This window comes from Helianthus annuus, chromosome 11 (genome assembly GCF_002127325.2).
Source record: "Helianthus annuus cultivar XRQ/B chromosome 11, HanXRQr2.0-SUNRISE, whole genome shotgun sequence".
NCBI lineage: Eukaryota > Viridiplantae > Streptophyta > Magnoliopsida > Asterales > Asteraceae > Helianthus > Helianthus annuus.
Genome location: NC_035443.2, coordinates 134,639,285 through 134,655,593, shown reverse-complemented (window position 1 = coordinate 134,655,593; position 16,309 = coordinate 134,639,285).

The following is a 16,309-nucleotide window of genomic DNA, read 5'->3' as shown; positions in this document are numbered from 1 at the left end:
GCATTAGTTATAGTGACCGGATATGCCTAAAACATGTTTTAAACACAAAATTCTGCATTTTAATACAAAATTCAGCATTTAAGCTAACTAGTAAAGTGCAAAAACATGGAAAAATAATACTAGACACTTTCCAAAGTGTCGGGAATTCATTGTGTCACTAAAAATAACATTAAGGACACTTTAAATGCTTATTAAGCACTTTAATAGATCAGTATCCAACCGAACAACCGGACTTCACCCGAAACATAAAAATATTGTCAATGACATTGTTTTTCCTTTTCGGAGCTAGTTAGGGTCCCCGAACACCCTAACACCCGTTATATTTCATAACACACAAATAACCTATCTTAATTCCTAACTTAACATAACTAGATTGGTTTTCCCCCATGTGGGACAAACCCTTTTCGGAGCTAGTTAGGGTCCCCGAATACCCCCCCCCCCCTTACAACCGATTGGTTTTCCCCCATGTGGGACAAACCCTTACACTTTTGAATATTTTATTAGCTTATGTCTTATATCTAGATGACATTTTATCCTAAGGTTAATTAGGTGGAATGGGTTATAAATAAGAACAATGGTCCACCATTTCATTTACTAACCACACAACAAAACTTGAACTCTCTCTCCCTCTTGCCATTGATCTCGGCCGAAACCATAGCCAACATCCCACCATCATCCAACTTTGATCTTGAAATTCTACTTAATTACAAAGGTGAAAGGGTTCATACAAGTAGACCCGGTGCTTACGGAATCACAAGGACCTCTCTACATCGCTATTAACCACCTTGTTTTCGCTTTGATTTTTCCCTAGCCTTGAGCTAGTAGAAAGTGATTCCAAACACCCTCTTGATCTTGTCTAAAGTGGTTAATAAGAGATTTAACGGGTAAAAATCGTGAACACAAAAGATCAAAGCTTAAAGACTTAAAAGTATGATGAATATGGTGGTTAAAGAGTAAATAATGGTGTAAAACTCATGAATCTTGCTTAGTTATGGTTATTTTATGTTGTTGGTTGCTAGTAGTGGAACGGATCGTCATCTAACCACGCTAGATCATGTTTATGGAACATGAACTAGCATTATGTTAAGTAGGAAAGATTACTAGATGACGAATCCTTTCATACATAAACATGAACTTGTGTAAAAATAGTTTTTCTTGTAAAATGGAGTTCTAAACTAGTAGATCTAAAGATCTAAAGATTTAACAAAGAAATATTTTCGTAATCCTTGGACTAGAAGTTGTAAACTTGCATTTTCTTTAAAAATAAGATTTTCGAGAAACCGATTTCATTTTTAAGGATAGAAAGGTCTACTAAAAATGATGGAAGATTACTACATACTTCTACACAACTTACAAGTTCATGTGTTTGCGATTTATACCCCTTTTGACTAGTTTAGTGTTTGAATATTGTTTGTTGATGTTGGGAAAATTGTTGATTGAGTTGTTAAAAGAAAATGATACGCTTGTAAGCGTGGCCACCTCCAGTTACAGAGGAAACTCTGATGAAATTTTTTCAGAAATATAACACTTGGAAAATATTTTTACAACAAGTGTTATGAATGTATTTTTAACTTATTTTCCCAAATAAAAATTCGCCATAATTTTTATTACAAAATTTCCAAGTGTCGGAGGTGGAATTTTCATAAATGAAACTTGTTAAATATATGTTTAGAATATATATTTTTCATAGTAACACTTGTGAGAATTTTATGATTATTTTGTGAACTACATAAATATTATTTTTTTGGGTAAAAATAATATTACTAGAGTACACTGAACAGTAACGACTCCAAAATAATACTAACGCCCTCACAATAAAAATTTAAGTTACACCGGTATTATTATTACCACACAAACTCTAAAAATGTAACTTATGTATTTTCGGAAAAATACTCGTAAGTGTGTATTTCGATAAAGGTATTATTTTGGAAATTATAGGAAGTAAAATATAATATTTTTGGGAAAAAATATGTATATTTTGAAGATAGAATATTTTAGACAAATAAATTAAAATATATTTTATTAAGTGAGACTTAATAATATATTTTGGAATTACAAAACGCGCATGTATTAAAACCCCCATCCTTGAGAAGGAATATAAGTAATACATAATTACGAAGTGTAAATACGAAATAGTTGCCTAACTATTTCCCAAAAACGTTGAACCTTATACCAAAGCACGACCGTCCATCTAATAGAAGCTAGTACGTGTAGGTCGTCGCACAGCAGGTTGACTGTGAGATTACTAGTTAGAGACGCAGTTCGGTGAGTTCATGTCCCCCTTTTCTCTTAACTGTTATCAGTTTTTATACTTCGGGAGTGAAATACATGTTACTACGGTTACAAATACTTTTTACATGGTATGGTTAGCGTAAGGAGGGTTACTACTTAGATCGTGTGAGTGGGTAGGCGGGAACTGGAGGCCATTAATCCTCAGTGTAGGACCGAGGGTCTTTAGCGGTAGATCTATCTGGGTGTAGCGAGCCCAGCCCCACGCCCAACAGTACGGACCTCGGGGTGATTTGGTACCCGACGCAAAAATCTGCTAGGTTTGAGTCTTCCTACTGCACTTCACACATATCAATGGCCTTGCAAACCATTGGTGATCTCTTTATTTCCTTATTTGCTACATACCAGGGATTTTCATATTACAATGGTTTTACATACTCACTACACATGAACTCGCTCAACATTTTTGTTGATTTTTCCAACTTACATGTATTTCAGGAAACTAAGGATCTGGCACGGTATGCTACGTTTTCACGCTGCGTAAGAGTTATGAGGTCATCCAAGTTTAGGGGTTGTGGCTTTTACCTGGACGAGTCACAGTTCTTAAACTACGTCTGTTTTATGTTTGTGGTTATGTCTTCTGAACAATGTTTTTATATTATTAGGTTGTAATTCCGTTCCATGTGTCAACGTTTTAAAACAATGTTGTGGTACTTTTATTTTAAAACTTAAATCAATGGATGATCTGCATGGTTTTACTTTCATAGAGCTTGTTGTGATTAAGCTATGGTATTAAGAAGTCACACCAAATAAACCCACGCTTCCGCAAAGCCAGGGTGTGACAGCTTGGTATCAGAGCTTTGATCATAGCGAACTAGGATTCCTTCTCGAGTCTAGACTATGATCACTAGGGCTCTCACGAAAACATTTTTACATTGCATCCACTAAGTCCAGATCCTGAGAACAAAATATTATTTTTTTTTACAAACAAAAGTTGAGCACATTTTATTCGTTAGTTATGGCTCAGTCTGAGAGGCTGAGGGAGTGGTCTAGTGGGACTAGGGAGTCAGTCTGGGAGGCTGGGAGATTAGTCTAGTGGGACTAGGGAGTCAGTATGGGAGGCTGGGAGATTAATCTAGTGGGACTAGGAGGTTCGGTCTGAGTGACTAGGAGATTCAGTCTGAGAGGCTGGGAGGTTAGACTAGTGGGACTAGGAAGAAATGCTTGCTTATATATTGGTGACTAACATGTTTATTTGACTATGTGATTGATTATTTGTGCATATATGTGTTTGTGTTACAGACGTCATGCCTTCATCTGGTACTGGAGAGTCAGAGACTACGGACCCCATGGCCGTAGTATCAGACGACATAGTTTCATCAGAGCACGAGGTGTATACTTCAGATACTACCAGCACGGACGATGACGACTTCCAACCCTTTGCGCTGCACGATGTCGTAGTAGAGCCCGCTGATGGCCATCTTAATGGGGATTTGCCGCTCGCGGTAATCCCTGCTCCTGTGCCCCTTGCGGCTTACCCTATTGTTGATATGCCCCTCGACGTAGTCGCTGACGACGACGTCGACTTGTTTGATGAGGACCCACTCGAGGATGACTTTGAGGGTGAGGCCCACATTGCTGCTGGTGATATCCTACTTCTTGTTGATGCTCCTGCAGAGGAGGCACCCGTCCATTCACCTGTCCCAGACTCCTTTGAGTCTGTAGCATCTGCACCTTCACACGCGCAGGGAGTGCAGCACCATTCGCATGACACAGACCCTGATATGGCATTGTCCGCTGCACCTGCACCTGCCCCTAGCTTTGAGTTTGGTCATGACATTGATGACGATTCGGATCCTGTTTTTCCACCTGGCTTTGATCCCGATCATGACATTGAGTTTATTCATTTAGATCAGCCCATGGAGGATCCTGTAGCCCCTGTTGATCCCTTGTTTGTTGATCCAGCTGACTTTGACATGGAGTTTGATGATCCGGAGCCTGCTGTGGCCCCTGAGCCGGTTGTTGCTCCTGACCCCGCGTTTGAGCATGACCTTGATCATGCCGATGCACCTGCTGTTGTTCCTTTGGTTGATGATTTACCTGTTGATGATCATCCTGTTGTTGTTCCACAGTTGGTGGATGATCATATTGCTATTGATGCTCATATTGATGATCCTCATGTTCCTGACATTCCTGCTGATCCTGTTGTCGCACCACATTCTGATCCTATGCCAGTGATGTTCGACCGTGCGCCCTTCGCGACCCATATAGATCCCAGATACGCTCACACCCACAATGGGTGGTTAGACGATGATGATGATTTCCCACCTTTCGTGGTACCTGTTACACCACCTGTAGCCCCTGTTTTAGCCCCTGTCTTAGTTCCTGTTGATGTTCCCTTGATTCCCACACATACTACAGATGTTCACCGCACTGACCTATCTGTTACATTTCTTCAGGACATACCTCCACCACGTCCTGCGGAGGGTTCATCTCGTCAGCCATTTGGTCATATACCTTTCATGTCAGGAGGAGATCAGTTTGTACCCCAGATTCCTCATCCTAATTTTGTTCCCCCTGTTACCCCATCTGCTGTACCATCCTTCGCTCCATCTAGTGAGTCGTTCCTCTGGACTTCGCCACCCATTATGCCGCCATCTGATCCTTATCATCCTTACCACGTGGGTTATTCTACAGAGGATATTCTTAGATCTTTCATGATACAGCAGGAGGTGCTGACCCATCGCGTACAGGAGCTGGAGAGAGCTCAGCGACTCCCGTGCCAGTGCCAGACTCCACCTGCCGTATCTCATCCTCCACATCCACTTTCGCCCGATTCTGCTACTCGCTTTTGGACTCCTGAGCAGCAGATAGCTTACTTGTTGCGCTCTCATCGAGCTATGGAGGAGGATTGGCTTCACATGCAACGTTTGCTCTTTTCTCATTTCCCCCCTCCTCCACCGCCATCAGCTTAGGCCATTTTGTACGACACAGGTAGACTGTTGATGAGAGGACCGCGATTGCACAGATTGCACAACTTTTGGGAGACTGCATTCTGATTATGACTTTTGTTGTTTTGTATATTGGATGTTGTTGACACTGGTTAGATATTTTGGACTAGGGCGATGTGGCTCTTAGTCATGGATGTTGTATGATGATACAGTTGTGTACTTGTAAACCTTACATTGTGGTCTCGATTTATGACAGTGCAATCACAGTATTCTCATCATATGTGATGTTTGATTTATTGTTCTATAACATGAGATGTTATGTGTTTGATTTGCTTATAACATGAGATGTTATGTGTTGATATATTTGCTATGTACGTACCCTTTACTTATTATGACCTGACCAACGTAAAACATCTTTTTAGAAGATGCCTCCAAGACGCCAGACGCGTATGCATGCCAACGAGGCAGAACTTCAAGGAATCATCGCTGCCGCCATTGCGCAGTATGCAGCCTCACAAGGAGGAACCAGCGGAAGTAATTCAAACAACAACGGTAATAACAATCCGCCTCATGGTAATGTTAAGTCGTTGAGACATACTACAATACATTTGGACATTTTTAGCACGTTTGCTAATACCATTTGTATATTCTAACGTATGTGCAGGGTGCACCTACAAGCAGTTCCTAGACTGCAAGCCTGTAAACTTTGACGGCACCGGAGGTGCTGTTGCTTTTGTAAGATGGGCCGAAAAGACAGAGTCTGTACTTCGAATGAGCAAGAGCGCTCCAGACCAACAAGTGACTTACATTTCCGGGCTATTCCTGGACAGAGCCCTGTCCTGGTGGAATTTACAAGTACAAACTCTTGGTGAAGCCGCAGCTTACGCAATGACATGGACTGAGCTGAAAGAGCTCATGCAAAGGAAGTATTGTTCACGCGCTGAAATTCAAAAGTTGGAGTCTGAGTTTTGGCATCTGAAGATGGAAGGACCCAAAATCGTGGAGTATGTTCAAACGTTTCACGACCTGTCTCATGTGTTACCCTACATGGTTACACCAGAATTCAAACGCATCGAGCGCTTTATTTGGGGATTAGCTCCACGGATCATGAGTATGGTCACTACTTCAAAGCCTGCGACAATCACAGAGGCCATCGATCTGAGCGTAGCTCTTACTGAGGAAGTCGTCCGCTTAAACAAATTTTCGAATGTTGAGCAGAAAAAGAAAGAGACCCACGTAGAGTCATCTGGCGAGAACAAAAGGAAGTTCTCGAACTTCAAACAAGGAACAAGTGGTGTTGACAAGAAAGGAGAATCAAGCACACCGGTCCAAGCTGCAACCAGTGCTGGAAAGAAAGGGAAGGGTTATATGGGTACACACCCCAAGTGTAACACCTGCCAGCGTTACCATTCTGGCCGGTGTGGGCCAAAAGTATGCGAAGCTTGTGGAAAAGTTGGACATCTGAAGGATAACTGCTGGGCTAATGCTGGCCGGGGAGGCCAAGGAGGTTTTGGTAATCGGAACAATAACCGTGGTGGTAATGGAAATCGTGCACAAGGAAATAACGGAGGAAATGGAAACCGAGGCAACAACGCTAATCAAGCGGGTACTGTGAACCGAAATCAAAACAACAATCAAGCTGGGAATGGAGGTGGTAATGGGCAGAAACTTGGCTGTTTTAACTGTGGTGACATTGGACACTTTAAGAGAAACTGCCCGGAATTGAACCAAGCACGGGGAAGAGTCTTTAACATCGAGGCGAGGGAAGCACGCCAAGATCACAATGTGGTTATTGGTACGTTCCCTATAAACCAACGCTTTGCATCCGTTTTGTTTGATACTGGTGCCGATTATAGCTTCGTGTCGTTAGAATTTAAGAATATGCTTAGATTAGCCGCTAGTAAATTAGATATCACGTACTCAATCGAATTGGCGAATGGAAAGTTAGTAGAAGCCAATGAAGTGGTCAGAGGTTGTGTGATCGAGTTGGGAGAGCGTGAGTTTACTTTGGATCTACTACCGGTCAAGTTGGGAAGCTTCGACGTGGTAGTAGGGATGGATTGGTTATCAAGTAACAAGGCATCGATTGTTTGTCACGAAAAGGTCGTTCGCATCCCAACAGAAGATGGGGAAATGATTGTTGTTCATGAAGAAAAGCGTGAAACACCTTTAAGAATCATCAGCTTCCTGAAAGCCCGAAAGTGTTTACTAAAGGGATGTGTTGCCTTCCTGGCACACATCGTGGATAAGAAAGCTGCAGAACCGAAGATCGAAGACATCCCTGTCGTGAGGGAATATCCGGAAGTCTTCCCAGAGGACTTGCCAGGATTGCCACCCCAGAGGCAAGTGGAGTTCCATATTGACTTGGTCCCAGGCGTCGCGCCCGTGGCTAAGGCACCCTATAGACTTGCACCGTCAGAGATGCAGGAATTGTCGACACAACTTCAAGAGTTGTTAGACAAGGGATTTATCAGACCAAGCTTCTCACCTTGTGAAGCTCCGGTCCTGTTTGTCAAGAAGAAGGACAGTAGTTTTCGTATGTGCATTGACTATTGGGAGTTGAACAAGTTGACGATCAAGAATAGATACCCTCTGCCAATGATTGATGATCTATTCGACCAACTGCAAGGTTCAAGCTTTTACTCTAAGATCGATCCGCGATCAGGTTACCATCAGCTAAGGATACAAGAGGAAAGTATCCTGAAGACAGCTTTTAGGACTCGTTATGGACATTACGAGTTCCTAGTTATGCCGTTTGGGTTGACAAACGCACCTGCAATTTTTATGGATTTAATGAACCGAGTCTGCAAGCCGTATCTCGACAAGTTCATGATTGTCTTTATCGATGATATTTTGATTTATTCAAAGACGAAGAATGAACGCGGACAACATTTAAGAGCTATTCTGGAGTTGCTGAAGAAGGAACAGTTGTATGCCAAATTCTCGAAGTGCGAGTTTTGGCTACGTGAAGTCCAATTCCTTGGACATGTGGTAATGGGGACGGAATCCACGTGGACCCCACCAAGATTGAGGCGATAAAGAATTGGGAGACCCCAAAGACGCCAACCGAGATTCGATAATTCTTAGGTTTGGCTGGGTATTATCGAAGATTCATCGAGGATTTTTCAAAAATCGCTCAACCACTGACACTCCTCACGCAGAAAGATAAGAAGTTTGATTGGGGAATCAAACAGGAGGAAGCGTTTCAGTTGTTAAAAGACAGGCTCTGCAATGCGCCAATCTTAGCACTACCAGAGGGTACAGAAGATTTTGTGGTATATTGTGACGCCTCGCGTCAAGGATTGGGTTGCATGTTGATGCAACGCCAGAAAGTTATAGCTTACGCTTCACGCCAGTTGAAAGTACATGAAAAGAACTATACCACACATGACTTGGAGCTAGGCGTAGTGATATTTGCATTAAAGATCTGGTGGCATTATCTATATGGTACGAAATGTACAATCTTCACAGATCATATGAGTCTGCAGCACATATTCGACCAGAAAGAGCTGAATATGAGACAAAGACGCTGGGTCGATTTGTTGAACGATTACGACTGCGAGATCAAGTACCATCCAGGGAAGGCGAATGTGGTCGCTGATACCCTAAGTCGAAAAGAGAGGATCAAGCCCATAAGGGTTAGGGCTTTGGAAATAATTATTCAAACAGACCTTTCTCTGCGCATTCGTGCTGCGCAGAAAGAAGCTCTTAAGGAAAGAAACATTGAAGAAGAATATCTCCGTGGGATGGAGAAGCAGTTAATACCAAACGAGAAAGGAACGTTATGCTTCATGAAAAGGATTTGGGTTCCTCTGCTTGGTGGTTTGAGAAAAGTTATTTTTGATGAAGCTCACAAATCGCGGTACTCTATCCATCCAGGAGCAGATAAGATGTACCAAGATCTTAAAGATTATTATTGGTGGCCTAGGATGAAAGGCGATGTTGCTGTTTACGTTAGCAAGTGTTTGACATGTGCCAAAGTAAAAGTTGAATACCAGAAGCCTTCAGGACTTCTGCAACAACCTGAGATTCCCAAGTGGAAATGGGAACAAATCTCAATGGATTTTGTAACGAAGTTGCCAAGAACGCCAAGAGGTCACGACACTATTTGGGTAATAGTGGACCGATTAACAAAATCTGCGCACTTCTTACCCATCAGAGAGAAAGACAACACGAGCAAATTGGCTGAAATTTACATGAGAGGAATTGTCGCACTTCATGGAGTGCCTCTCTCGATCATCTCTGATAGAGACGGAAGGTTTGTGTTAAGGATTTGGCAATCCTTCCAAGAAGCTTTTGGCTCGCAATTGAATCTAAGCACTGCATTTCACCCACATACCGATGGACAAAGCGAACAGACGATACAGACTTTGGAAGATATGCTGAGAGCATGTGTTATGGATTTGGGTGGTAGCTGGGATAAACATTTACCATTGGTCGAATTTTCATACAACAATAGCTATCACACCAGCATTGGAGCCGCGCCATTTGAAGCTCTATATGGCCGCAAGTGCAGATCGCCGCTTTGTTGGTCTGATGCAGGTGATAGGCAATTGATTGGTCCTGATGTGGTCCAGGAAACCACAGATAAGATTGCACAGATCCGAGATCGCATCAAGGCGGCTCAAGATCGACAAAAATGCTACGCGGATAGAAGAAGGAAACCTCTAGAGTTTGAGGTAGGTGACATGGTATTGTTGAAGGTATCACCCTGGAAGGGTGTGGCATGCTTCGGGAAGCGTGGAAAGTTGAATCCGCGGTATATTGGTCCATTCAAGATTCTGGATAGCATACAGGTTGGATTTACCCGCCGAGCTGAACGGTGTTCACGATACATTTCATGTATCAAATCTGAAAAAGAGTCCAACGCAAGATACTGTTGTCATTCCCGCAGACGAGATTCATATTGACGACACGCTCCATTTTGTTGAAAAACCCGTTGAGGTTACAGATTGGAAGATTAACAAAACCCGCCGGAGCAGTGTCAAACTCGTCAAGGTTCGTTGGAATGCAAGACACGGTCCAGAATACACCTGGGAGCATGAGGACCGAATGAAAGAAAAGTACCCCCACTTATTTCCCAAGACCCCTAAAATTGAAGCAGAACCTAAAATTTCTGGACGAAATTTTTCTAACGGGGGGAGAATGCGACAACCCTCACTAAACCAGGTATCCGTACGAATTAATTAATATTTAATTAATGCTTAATTACTGTGCTTGCTTACAGTTGTGGTTAAACTGCTACGTGATTTTCGATACATACATGTACTTGCATCATACTTTATTAACTGTCACTCCATTTATTTACACCGAACTATAGTGACAAACTGGATGCACAATAGCACAGTAGCACAATGAACGGATAACCCAGTAAACGTGCTGACATAGCCAGCACCAGACAGACACTGTCTCTAAGGCCAGTATGAGCCGAGAATAGATCACTACACTAGTACGGAGTGTAGGGAAATGAGGATTATAGAACTGCATCCCTAGGCATTAGTTATAGTGACCGGATGTGCCTAAAACATGTTTTAAACACAAAATTCTGCACTTTAATACAAAATTCAGCATTTAAGCTAACTAGTAAAGTGCAAAAACATGGAAAAATAATACTAGACACTTTCCAAAGTGTCGAGAATTCATTGTGTCACTAAAAATAACATTAAGGACACTTTAAATGCTTATTAAGCACTTTAACGGATCAGTATCCAACCGAACAACCGGACTTTACCCGAAACATAAAAATATTGTCAATGACATTGTTTTTCCTTTTCGGAGCTAGTTAGGGTCCCCGAACACCCTAACACCCATTATATTTCATAACACACAAATAACCTATCTTAATTCCTAACTTAACATAACTAGACACTAACCATCTAGTTGAAATCAAACTACCCCCCCCCCCTTACAACCGGTCGGTTTTCACCCATGTGGGACAAACCCTTACACTTTTGAATATTTTATTAGCTTATGTCTTATATCTAGATGACATTTTATCCTAAGGTTAATTAGGTGGAATGGGTTATAAATAAGAACAATGGTCCACCATTTCATTCACTAACCACACAACAAAACTTGAACTCTCTCTCCCTCTTGCCATTGATCTCGACTGAAACCATAGCCAACATCCCACCATCATCCAACTTTGATCTTGTAATTCTACTTACTTACAAAGGTGAAAGGGTTCATACAAGGAGACCCGGTGCTTACGGAATCACAAGGACCTCTCTACATCGCTGTTAACCACCTTGTTTTCGCTTTGATTCTTACCTAGCCTTGAGCTAGTAGTAAGTGATTCCAAACACCCTCTTGATCTTGTCTAAAGTGGTTAATAAGAGATTTAACGGGTAAACATCATGAACACTAAAGATCAAAGCTTAAAGACTTAAAAGTATGATGAATATGGTGGTTAAAGAGTAAATAATGGTGTAAAACTCATGAATCTTGCTTAGTTATGGTTATTTTATGTTGTTGGTTGCTGGTAGTGGAACGGATCGTCATCTAACCATGCTAGATCATGTTTATGGAACATGAACTAGCATTATGTTAAGTAGGAAAGATTACTAGATGACGAACCCTTTCGTACATAAACATGAACTTGTGTAAAAATAGTTTTTCTTGTAAAATGGAGTTCTAAACTAGTAGATCTAAAGATCTACAAGTGGTATTTTCGAAGAACCAAGTGTAAGATGCAAATCATGTTTTAAACCTGGATCTTACATAAACTACAAGCTTTTTAGTGAAAAAGCAAGTGTGTAAACACTTATTTAACAAAAGATTTAACAAAGAAATATTTTCGTAATCCTTGGACTAGAAGTTGGAAACTTGCATTTTCTTTAAAAATAAGATTTCCGAGAAACCGATTTCATTTTTAAGGATAAAAAGGTCTACTAAAAATGATGGAAGATTACTACATATTACACAACTTACAAGTTCATGTGTTTGCGATTTATACTTGTTTTGACTAGTTTAGTGTTTGAATATTGTTTGTTGATGTTGGGAAAATTGTTGATTGAGTTGTTAAAAGAAAATGATACGCTTGTAAGCGTGGCCACCTCCAGTTACAGAGGAAACTCTGGCGAAATTTTTCCAAAAATATAACACTTGGAAAATATTTTTACAACAAGTGTTATGAATGTATTTTTAACTTATTTTCCCAAATAAAAATTCGCCATGATTTTTATTACAAAATTTCCAAGTCTCGGAGGTGGAATTTTCATAAATGAAACTTGTTAAATATATGTTTAGAATATATATTTTTCATAGTAATACTTGTGAGAATTTTATGATTATTTTGTGAACTACATAAATATTATTTTTTTGGGTAAAAATAATATTACTAGAGTACACTGAACAATAACGACTCCAAAATAATACTAACGCCCTCACAATAAAAATTTAAGTTATACCGGTATTATTATTACCACACAAACTCTAAAAATGTAACTTATGTATTTTCGGAAAAATACTCGTAAGTGTGTATTTTGATAAAGGTATTATTTTGGAAATTATAGGAAGTAAAATATAATATTTTTGGGAAAAATATGTATATTTTGAAGATAGAATATTTTAGACAAATAAATTAAAATATATTTTATTAAGTGAGACATAATAATATATTTTGGAATTACAAAACGCGCATGTATTAAAACCCCCATCCTTGGGAAGGAATATAAGTAATACATAATTACGAAGTGTAAATACGAAATAGTTGCCTAACTATTTCCCAAAAACGTTGAACCTTAAGCCAAAGCACGACCGTCCGTCTAATAGAAGTTAGTACGTGTAGGTCGTCGCACAGCAGGTTGACTGGGAGATTACTAGTTAGAGACGCACTTCGGTGAGTTCATGTCCCCCCTTTCTCTTAACTGTTTTCAGTTTTTATACTTCGGGGGTGAAATACATGTTACTACAGTTACAAATACTTTTTACATGGTATGGTTAGTGTAAGGAGGGTTACTACTTAGATCATGTGAGTGGGTAGGCGGGAACTGGAGGCCATTAATCCTCAGTGTAGGACCGAGGGTCTTTAGCGGTAGATCTATCTGGGTTTAGCAATCCCAGTCCCAGGCCCAACAGTACGGACCTAGGGGTGATTTGGTACCTGACGCAAAAATCTGCTAGGTTTGAGTCTTCCTACTGCACTTCACACATATCAATGGCCTTGCAAACCATTAGTGATCTCTTTATTTCCTTATTTGCTACATACCAGGGATTTTTATATTACAAAGGTTTTACATACTCACTACACATGAACTCGCTCAACATTTTTGTTGATTTTTCCAACTTATATGTATTTCAGGAAACTAAGGATCTGGCACGGTATGCTACGTTTTCACGCTGCGTAAGAGTTATGAGGTAATCCAAGTTTAGGGGTTGTGGCTTTTACCTGGACGAGTCACAGTTCTTAAACTACGTCTGTTTTATGTTTGTGGTTATGTCTTCTGAACAATGTTTTTATATTATTAGGTTGTAATTCTGTTGCATGTGTCAACGTTTTAAAACAATGTTGTGGTACTTTTATTTTAAAACTTAAATCAATGGATGATCTGCATGGTTTTACTTTCATATAGCTTGTTGTGATTAAGCTATGGTATTAAGAAGTCACACCAAATAAACCCACGCTTCCGCAAAGCCAGGGTGTGACAGATACATGGCTATCTGATGATTCTTCTGATGAAGAAGAAGAAGAAGAAGAAATGGCCAACTTCTGTCTCATGGCACTTTCTGATGACATACCAGAGACTTCAGGACAACAGGTAAGTTTAGACAATCTTGATCTTGAACACAAGCTAAATGAGCTCATGTCAGATTTTTTAAACTTGCAAGTTAAACATCAATCAGATGGTAAAAAATCTGATGAGTTGCAGAGGACCTTGAATAAAATTATTCTTGAAAATCAAATACTTATAGAACAAAGTTTAGATTAAAGAGCTAAGATTGAGTTCTACGAAAATGAAAGAAGAGATCTTTACAAGAAAATCAATGATAAAGAAATTAATGTAAGAGGTTTTCAAGAAGCAAAAGAATTCATAAATTTCATAGTGTCCACTCCAAAGAACAAAGGATAGGGTTTGGGTTATGTGAGAACAAATAATAACAAACCCACTGTCTTTGTAAAAGCAACTAAACAGATTTCTGATAAATTCTTATCAAAATCTGATTCTGAAACTTGCAAATCAACATGTTCTGAATACTCCTTTGATAAGCCAAATTTTGAACCAAAAAGAAGTGAATGCAATCAAGAATTTGTAAAAACTCCAGAAGCAGTTCACTCATCTTTTCAAAATTATTCCTTCATTCCATCACAAGAAGGAACATCAGAAATTTCTGATGATTCTTGTATGTGTGTTGAAATACTGAAGCTTGTTCAACACCATATCCAAAAGAAAAAGAAAAATTCTGTTAATGGCTCAGCATTTAACAGAAATTCTGATGAAAGGTCATTTAGAAGAAATAATAAAACCAGAATATCATCAGAAAGAGTACCCAAGCATGCCTGGGTACCTAAAACCCTCTAATCATTTCATTTCAGGACCATCATATGCAGCAGATTTGGTACTGCGACTCAGGGAGCTCCAAGCACATGACTGGGGATAGGAGCTTACTCAGCAACTTTGTCTCAAAGCTAGGTAAAATGGTGAACTTTGGAAATGGAGTGAAAGGAAGGATAATGGGATACGGATGTATCAGGTATGGATGTTTGACCATTGAAAGAGTAGCCTATGTTGAGGGCTTAAAGTATACTTTGCTAAGTTGTGGTCAATTCTGTGACAAAGGTTTTCAGGTAACATTCTTACCAGAAAAATGCTTGCTAATAGGTATGGATGATAATAAATATATTTGAGTGGGAAAAGGATAAGATATTCAATATACTACTTTGACTTTAAAGAAGAAAATGAACATCCTAAACTATGTTTATTTTCAAAAATCAACAAAGGAAGTAGTTGGTTATGGCATAAAACATTGGCTCACTTAAATTTCAAAAACCTAAGCAAATTAGCAAGTAAAGGTCTGGTAAAAGGGTTACCTTTCATATCCTCTAAAAAGGATAAAATTTGTGATGCTTGTGAGATGGGAAAATCAAAAAGAAGCTCTCATAAGTCAATTTCTGAATCTTCCATTACACAAAATTTGGAACTCTTACACATGGATTTGTGTGGACCCATAGGTACAGAAAGTTTTTCTGGAAAGAAATATATACTAGTAATAGTTGATGATTTTTCCAGATATACATGGGTTGAATTTTTGAAAAAGAAAAGTGAAACACCTGATTTGATCATTAATTTTATCAAGAAAATTGAAAATCTGTTAAAACTAATAGTAAGAAGGATTAGATCAGACAATGGGACAGAATTCAAAAATTCAAAAATTGAGAGCTTTCCTGTAAACAAAGGAATCTCTCATGATTTTTCAGCTCCCAGAACCCCTCAACAAAATGGGGTTGTTGAAAGAAAAAAAGAACCTTAGTAGAAGCTGCCAGAACAATGCTTGCATATGCCAAAATGCCCTCTCACTTTTGGGCAGAAGCAATTGCAAATGCATATTTTACTCAAAACATGACTCTTATCAACAAAAGGCTAAACAAAACACCCTATAACATTATAAATGATAGGATTCCAAGTGTAAAATTTTTACACACATTTGGTTGTAGATGTTTTGTCTTCAATGATTTTGAAAGCCTTGAAAAATTTGACAGAAAAGCAGAAAAAGGTATTTTTCTTGGATATTCTTTGTCCTCAAAAGCTTATAGAATTTTTATTCTTAACACAAGGACAATCAGAGAAAGTTTATATGTCTCATTTGATGACTCATCAGAAACTGAAGTTTCTGATGAATACATGAAAGAAATAAACCTTTCTGACAAACAAGAAAATTATGAGCATCTCTTTGAAATGATATCAGAAGATTTTCTAGAACATGATAAATCTTGTACATTTAAATCATCAGAAATATCATGTACTAACCCTGAAGAACAAGTAAATAGCACAACAGAAAATCAAAATTCTAGTGCTTTACACCAAACAGAGGTAACTGAACAGGGGGAAACTTCAAATCCATCAGAACCAACAGTTGTTCAAAATAGGTTAAGATGGATCAAAGGGCATGTTCATTCTGATATCATTGGC